This window comes from Diaphorina citri, unplaced genomic scaffold (assembly GCF_000475195.1).
Source record: "Diaphorina citri unplaced genomic scaffold, Diaci psyllid genome assembly version 1.1 scaffold23, whole genome shotgun sequence".
In the NCBI taxonomy this organism is placed as follows: domain Eukaryota; kingdom Metazoa; phylum Arthropoda; class Insecta; order Hemiptera; family Psyllidae; genus Diaphorina; species Diaphorina citri.
This window is the reverse complement of record NW_007377461.1, coordinates 358,914-367,506: the sequence shown is the minus strand read 5'-3', so window position 1 is coordinate 367,506 and position 8,593 is coordinate 358,914.

The following is an 8,593-nucleotide window of genomic DNA, read 5'->3' as shown; positions in this document are numbered from 1 at the left end:
TGATAACGGCTATGGGTGCATCCTAGGCGATCCATGGTGTGGATATCTCTCCTTCCCGTTGCCCACATATATATATATCTTTAAAAAATGAGCAGCAGAACCACTTACATATCTACTATAGTTTTGTGTAAAATTCATGGATGGGAGGAAAATGAAAAATTGGCGAAGAAGCTCTACCGTGCGCAGCTTGAGTTCGACATCAGTCACAGACAAAAATCTTGAATGGGAGAACTTTGAGGAAAATATTTAGCAGAGATTCTTCTACCACGTAATAATACGAGTAAAATACAGGGTCCGGCAGAAAGAACGAACGGTTTTCATTTGCCTATAACTTTGTTAAAACTTGTCAGAATCTGGCGATTGTGTTCCTCAGAGTCTAGGTTTTTGAAAAGTGGGTTCGCGGAAGTCGGAGCATCGTCCGTTGGTTGCAGAGACATTTCTAAAAAAATTGTGTTTTTTGACATTTAGACCGAGGATTTTTTGTATAAATTTTAAAGTTCGACCTCATGGTAGTGTTCCCATGACCGAAACTGGAGTTATTGGTCTTAAAATAATCCCCAAGGAAGGCACTAGCAACTATTACTCTTTGAGAGGGTCATAGAACCGGCTGGAGTCTCAAAATTGGCTGTAATAATGCGCGCACTTTTCAGAGAAAATGATGGAATAATTGTGCTTATCTTGAAATTAGAGCGTTATTTCAACATGATACTCAATTTCCTTGTGCAATAACTTTGTCGTAGTATCATAAATGTTAAAAACATTTGTTTTCAACAAGAAAAAGCCCTTCTGTCACACCTACTCATGAATAAGTTTACAATGTAGAAGTCCTCTAGTTCGATGCTCGGTCAAGACAAAAAAGAGGAGACTACGAATTGTAATAAAAATATTGCTGTATCTATTAAGTCATTTGTAACTATTTACAGTTTTCAGTGTAATAACTCTTGTATTTGTAACTACAGTTTTCAGTGTAATAACCTAATAACTCTTGTATTTGTTAACTACAGTTTTCAGTGTAATAACTCTTGTATTTGTAACTACAGTTTTCAGTGTAATAACTCTTGCATTTGTAACTACAGTTTTCTGTGTAATAACTCTTGTATTTGTAACTACAGTCTGTTTTCTGTGTAATAAGTCTTGTATTTGTAACTGCAGCTTTAAGTTCATTCTGAAATAATAAAATTATTAATGAGTTTCTTGTTGAAATGAGATGTAGAAACTTATGAGACAGCTGAAAATTAAGCTGTTTATCAATAAAACCGAAACCAATCAATTTTCTGATTATGAATTTAGATACTTACCTCAGTTTTATCCAAAATTTACCAGTTAGGTACCGCTATATTACTAAAACATATTCTAATTTATAACTTAGAACAATTTAAAGACCCAACTTACATATTATTTGTGACATACAAAATCCAGGATCCTCAGGTCTTTAGCAGAGTAGATCTGCTAATTCGGGGTGATCGAAATCAGTCTGGCTTTGACAGATAAGAAGAGTGATTCAAAACTCTAAAAACCATGGGGTATCCAAACACAAGTCACTGGGAATATCTTAGTTTCACTTGGAAATATCTTAGTTTCCTTGATTGCTTAATTGATAAATTTTATTTTAAATTGATTTGTAAATTATCTAAATTAGGAAAACAGAGAACATTAATTTAATTTGAAATTCTTTGAATTTTTAAAAACAACCTATTCCTAATCACATGCCTATTAAATAATTAAAAATACTGGAGCCAGGATGTAGGTATGTGTATTATTAATATTTAACAACAATTCCTTAAAGCTGTGTTGTTGTATTTTAGGAAATTGCTTGGGTGAATTTTTAAGTACTCAAGTTTTAAGTGCATAAATTTTTAATTGGGTTTTAAGTGCATACGGAGTAATTTTATGCTTTCTTTAACCCCAGTGTTATACCTACTAGGAATTCCAAGTTCTAAAGGTAAGGTGACCTAAGATGTTTAGATTAAAAATAATATTATTGTACAGCTTGGAATATCTTCAATTCTATGACAGATTTAAATTTGGCCAGGAAATATTTTTGTGGACCCACCAAGATGGATTGTATTTCTGATAAATATTCCTGTGTTCAACTTACACACACAAAGAATCTGGTGAAGCTATTTCTCAAGATGTTTCAAACCAAAATCGCTTCAACACCGGGTGGAATTTTCCCAAACAAAAATCAGCTAAATAAAATACTTGGAAATTCCAAAATATAAAAAATTAAATAAAAAACACTTCACTGGAATATTTTATACGTTAATTATTTTTTCACAATCTGAAAACACAGTTTAAGTGCATAAATTTTTAATTGGGTTTTAAGTGCATACCGAGTAATTTTATGCTTTCTTTAACCCCAGTGTTATACCTACTAGGAATCCCAAGTTCTAAAGGTAAGGTGACCTAAGGTGTTTAAATTAAAAATAATATAACTTGTACAGCTTAGAATATCTTCAATTCTATGACAGATTTAAATTTGCCCAGGAAATATTTTTGTGGACCCACCAAGATGGATTGTATTTCTGATAAATATTCCTGTGTTCAACACACTCAAAGAATCTGGTGAAGCTATTTCTCAAGATGTTTCAAACCAAAATTGCTTCAACACCGGGTGGAATTTTCCCAAAGAAAAATCAGCTAAATAAAATACTTGGAAATTCCAAAATATAAAAAATTAAATAAAAAACACTTCACTTGAATATTTTATACGTTAATTATTTTTTCGCAATCTGAAAACACAGTTTGAAAATAGTTTTGAAAAGGGAATTTCAAAATTAAATTTTATTTCACAGATTATTTTTAAAAACACGTTCGTCGCACGTAGTACCACTTCATCTCGAGAGCGTACAGAAAACTAAACACGTAGATGACGTAGCACGTAATAGAACGCTGGGATGGTTTCGCGGGTGGAGTCTGAAACGTCGGCCAAGGCGGAGTCTAAACCATTGTTCTACACGGGGTATTGCACCAGTGACACAACTTCGGCCGACATCGGCCCCGGGTCGGCCAGGTTCGGGCCGGCTCGAAAATAACCTCGGGCCAGGTTGAACGCGAGAAGAGAGGCAGTTTTGGTCGTTGGCACGTTTTGCTGAGTTTGTGTTGTTGTTGATTTTTTTTATAAGTACTGTTTATTTTTTCTCACAACTTGTCAGGTTGAACAACGTGCTGCGGAATCTCGGAAGAAAATTCATCAGAAATATATTGGACGCTTCTTGGCCGCCACAATAAAAACGTCAAAAACGTGGTTGGCTCTTGGATTTGTTTTGGAAATTTTAGGCAGAACCACTCGCTGCCTATCTAAAGTATAACCGCTCTTAACCTCGGGCCAGGTTGAACGCGAGAAGAGAGGCAGTTTTGGTCGTTGGCACGTTTTGCTGAGTTTGTGTTGTTGTTGTTGATTTTTTTTTTTTATACTGTTTATTTTTTCTCACAACTTGTCAGGTTGAACAACGAACAACGTGCTGCGGAATCTCGGAAGAAAATTTATCAGAAATATATTGGACGCTTCTTGGCCGCCACATTAAAAACGTCAAAAACGTGGTTGGCTCTTGGATTTGTTTTGGAAATTTTAGGCAGAACCACTCGCTGCCTCTCTAAGTAGTGGACGCTTCTTGGCCGCCACAATAAAAACGTCAAAAACGTGGTTGGCTCTTGGATTTGTTTTGGAAATTTTAGGCAGAACCACTCGCAGCCTAGGTATCTAAGTATCTCGTCACTGCAGAGAAAACACGAACTTATTCGTACTAGTACAAGTTAGTAGGTAAGTAGTAGAAGAAAACTCGTAAAGACCAAGAGACAACAGGTAAGAATACGATTAAAGAGTAGGAATTCATTGTCATTGCCTGTCAGGGTGTTCAGGAATTTCTTCAAATCAGTTTATAGGTTTGTAATACATATTTCCCCCCAAAACTGCACCGAAAATTTCATTGTCTACCAAATTTCATCAAAATCGGCCTAACCGTTCGAGAGTTAGGTAAGAATACGATTAAAGAGTAGGAATTCATTGTCATTGCCTGTCAGGGTGTTCAGGAATTTCTTCAAATCAGTTTATAGGTTTGTACATATTTCCCCACCAATTCTATGTTTAGTTACATCCACCAATTCTATGTTTAGTTTACACTATGGTGAAACTGTCACATCCACCAATTTCTGTATTTTATCCCATGTCCCATGGTAAAACAGTCACATCCATTCTATGTTTTATCCCATGGTAAAACTGTTACATCCACCAATTTCTATGTTTTATCCCATGGTAAAACTGTTACATCCACCAATTTCTGTATTTTATCCCATGGTAAAAATGCAACATCCACTAATTCTATGTTTTACAAATTACACTAGGGTGAAACTGTTACATCCACCCGTATGTTTTATTTTAATGGGAAAATTGTCACATCCACCAATTGTATATTTTATCCCTTGCAAAACTGTTACATCCACCAATTCTATGTTTAGTTTACACACTATGGTGAAACTGTCAGATCTACCAATTGTATATTTTATCCCTTGCAAAACTGTTACATCCACCAATTCTATGTTTAGTTTACACTATGGTGAAACTGTCACATCCACCAATTGTATATTTTATCCCTTGCAAAACTGTTACATCCACCAATTCTATGTTTAGTTTACACTATGGTGAAATTGTCACATCCACCAATGTTTCATTCAGTGAACTTCCAATGCTTTTCATAATCTATGGAGCGTACAATGCCTGCTGATCTTTAATAAAATTAATATTTAATTAAAAACTAATTGCCTAATATAGGTACAGACCTACATAAACATAACTAAAAAAAAGTAATATTGCGAAGATTTATTATAGCAATGATAAAATAAAAACCTGTATACTATCGCAGAGTGTAGAATGTAGATATGATTGTTATAGGCTTAAGAACCTACATAGGGTTATAGGCTGCAGAATATAGGTAATTACTACTAGGCTTAGACGCTTAGACATCTATTTATTATTTTTCTAAATACTTTGGAAACGCTCCAAATGCCGGCAGCGACGGGCGCAAAAAACAGAGCTTTTGCGACCAGCCGCAAACATGAGGACGAATTCAATGTTGTGAAACACGTTAAGTAGGTATGTACCTAAGTTACCTAATTGGCATGTATATCTATGTATTTAATAAATCAAAATAAATATATAAAATGTAATGTAAAGTAAAAATAAGTAAGAGGAAGCTGATTTGAAAAAATTAAGCCCAATTTGAACAAATCGAGTGACTACTAGGTATTAATTGACAAGATAAAAGGAGTTTGTTCACTGTATTTTTTTTACAAGCAATAGCAGGATCAAAATAACTCGTTGACAGATTTGCATTCAAAATATCTACCTATACGAGTGCAAATTTTCGTCAACTCTGGGGATCGAAACCGGGACCTTCTGCATGGCAAACAAGCGCATTAAACCGTGCTCCCTATATTAAATTTAGTATTATAAGTTAAGTATAAGTAATTATAATTAAGTAAGTATTATGCATAAGTTAAGTAAAAGTACCTATATTCAATTATTCATTCTGAATTTAATTATTATTTCTATCTCAGGGTAGGTAGGATACTGTATGTTTACTTGCAGATTAAGAGAGTTGTAAAAGCTTAAGTGTTTAACCCAAGTTTAAACCGTTTGCTTAAGTAGTTAACCTAAGTTTAAACCCTTTGCTTAAGTAGTTAACCCGAGTTTAAACCCTTTGCTTACTTTACGTGACGTGCTGGGGATATTTAACGTCAAGAACAACACTTAGGAAGGATGAATCACTGAGGAGCGATGTTGAATATTTTACAGGACTTTTCATTTTTTTGAAATAGAATAGAATACCTAAACCCTGTTTTATACTGCCGAAATGAGACTGAAAAGTCCCTTTACTAACGCAGTCTAAACAAGGTCTTAGGTATCTGGTATACAGATTTTATTTTTATTTTATTTTTCCTTTTTATACAAATTCAGTCGGAAAAAAAGATCATGCTGGTATCTGGAAGGCTCAATCAGAACCAAAATGAGCATTTTATTTTTTAAGACGTTTGATAGAGGGAAAACTGTAACTATGAAAGTCTTATCGTCCCAAAAGCGAAAAGAGAAAGAAGACAGGATAGGAGAAAGCCACAGCCGCTAGCCGTTCCGAGAACGAACATTATCCATTCAGGATAAAATCGGACCGGGGCGGGAATCAAACCCTCCACCTAGCGCTTACAAGGCATTTTCAAATTGAATGAAAACCGGACAGACCATACGGGAATCATATCACCTCAAAATGTTATGATAAAATTTTCTTTCTTGCTAACCAACTTCATCAAAACCGGATATCAGACAAATTAAAAGAAAAGTCGTCGATATAAAACTTGGAGCTCACTTCCGTTCGTTCAACATTGGAAATGAGTAGTGGGAAAAGCACATTATTAGACTGTGTGAAAACCCTTGTAGAAAGTTACTCATGAACTTTTTACTTTTCAAACACACATGAGGAAAAAAGGGGCGAGGGAGAGAGGGAAGAAAAGAGGTGGAGAGGAAATAGAGAAAGATAGGAAAGAAGTCAGGAGAGAGAGAGGGAGGGAGGCAAAGAGGTGGAGAGAGAGAGGAGAGAGAGAAGAAGAAAGGAGAAGGAGAGAGAGAGAGAGAGAGAGAGAGAGAGAGAGAGAGAGGGAGGCAAAGAGGTGGAGAGAGAGAAATAGTGAAAGAGCGGAAGAGAAGAGAGAGAGAGAGATCAAAAGAGGAGAGAGAGAGAGGGAGGGAGGCAAAGAGGTGGAGAGAAAGAAATAGTAAAAGATCGGAAGAGAAGAGAGAGAGAGAGATACTCATGTACCTATTAGTTTACTCATTCTGAGTAGGTACCTATGTATAAGTACTGAACATCACATGACTTGCTGTATCTCTAACTGACCGGGGCCACAGTTTGAGATGATGAATGATTAAAAATAAAAAAAAGAGGTTTGACATCCCAATGGATCACTGAAGCTAAGCAACGTTTCACGTGGTTGGTATCCGGACCTATAGTATACTCCCTAGCTCTCTACTGAAAGAGCTAGGGTAATGAAAGTAAAACTAATACTAATTTACTGATGATTCTCAATGGATCATTGAAGTTAGGCAACGTTTCACGTGGTTGGTATCCTGTCTTAAAAGTATAGGTACTACCTATAGCATGAGGGTGATGAAAGAAACACTACTAATGTCCCAATAGAGAGGTGGGATTTTAGTAGAGTCATAGAGTGATGACTCCCAATGGATCATTGAAGTTAAGCAACCTCGAGCGTGGTTGGTATCCGGACCTACGGTATACTCCCTAGCTTCCTACTCAAAGAGGGTAATGAAAGTAACACTACTAATGTTCTGAGAGAGAGAGAGGGGGGGAATTTACTGATGATGCTCTAACTTCATAGTTCGGTTACGTTTTATGCTGATGCCAAGGAGAGAGAGAGAGAGAGAGAGAGACATAGTGCGGTGGTTTGTGTGAGGTGGGCGAGGGAGAGAGAGAGAGAGAGAGAGAGAGAGAGAGAGAGAGAGAGAGAGAGAGAGATTTCAAGGTCAACCGAGCGTGTAGGTTGCTGAATATAGTGTGGACTGGGTAATACTATCCCTCTCTCTCTCTCTCTCTCTTTCTCTTTATTTCTCTCTCTCACTCACTCTATCTCCTTACGTATTTATCTCTCTCTTACTTGGGCACTCTGAGTCGAAGTCAATCTCTTTCCTCCGTATTTACTGTTCTCTCTTTTTCCCTTTTCATCTCTCCCTCTTCCTCCCTCCTAATTTGTCCTTCTCCCTCTCTTTTCCTCCGTATTTACTGTTCTCTCTTTTTCCCTTTTCATCTCTCCCTCTTCCTCCCTCCTAATTTGTCCTTCTCCCTCTCTTTTCCTCCGTATTTACTGTTCTCTCTTTTTCCCTTTTCATCTCTCCCTCTTCCTCCCTCCTAATTTGTCCTTCTCCCTCTCTTTTCCTCCGTATTTACTGTTCTCTCTTTTTCCCTTTTCATCTCTCCCTCTTCCTCCCTCCTAATTTGTCCTTCTCCCTCTCTTTTCCTCTGTATTTACTATTCTCCCTTTTTCCCTTTTCATCTCTCCCTCTTCCTAATAAGTTGGCAACCCTAGCTCAAACAGAACTCTCAGGACTGTTTAGTCTCTGACTGTTCATTCTGAATTCTGAACTGAGCAGTGAAGCGTGTGGACTGAGGAGTGAAGCGTCTGAACTGAGCAGTGAAGCGTCTGGACTGAGCAGTGTAGCGTCTGGATTGAGCAGTGTAGCGTCTGGACTGAGCAGTGTAGCGTCTGGACTGAGCAGTGTAGCGTCTGGACTGAGCAGTGAAGCAGTCTGATTAGACTGAGTCGACTACTTAGAACCAAACACTAAACTTCGCTCGTACGTAACCTGAACCTAGGCATATGATTCAGATAACAATAATCTCTCCCTCTCTCTGTCTCTCTATATCCCCCTCTCTCTTTCTCTCTCTCTCTCTTACTCTGTCTATCTCTCTCTTTCCCTCTCCCTCTTCCTCCCTCCTAATTTGTCCTTCTCCCTCTCTTTTCCTCTGTATTTACTATTCTCCCTTTTTCCCTTTTCATCTCTCCTTCTTCCTCCCTCCTAATTTGTCCT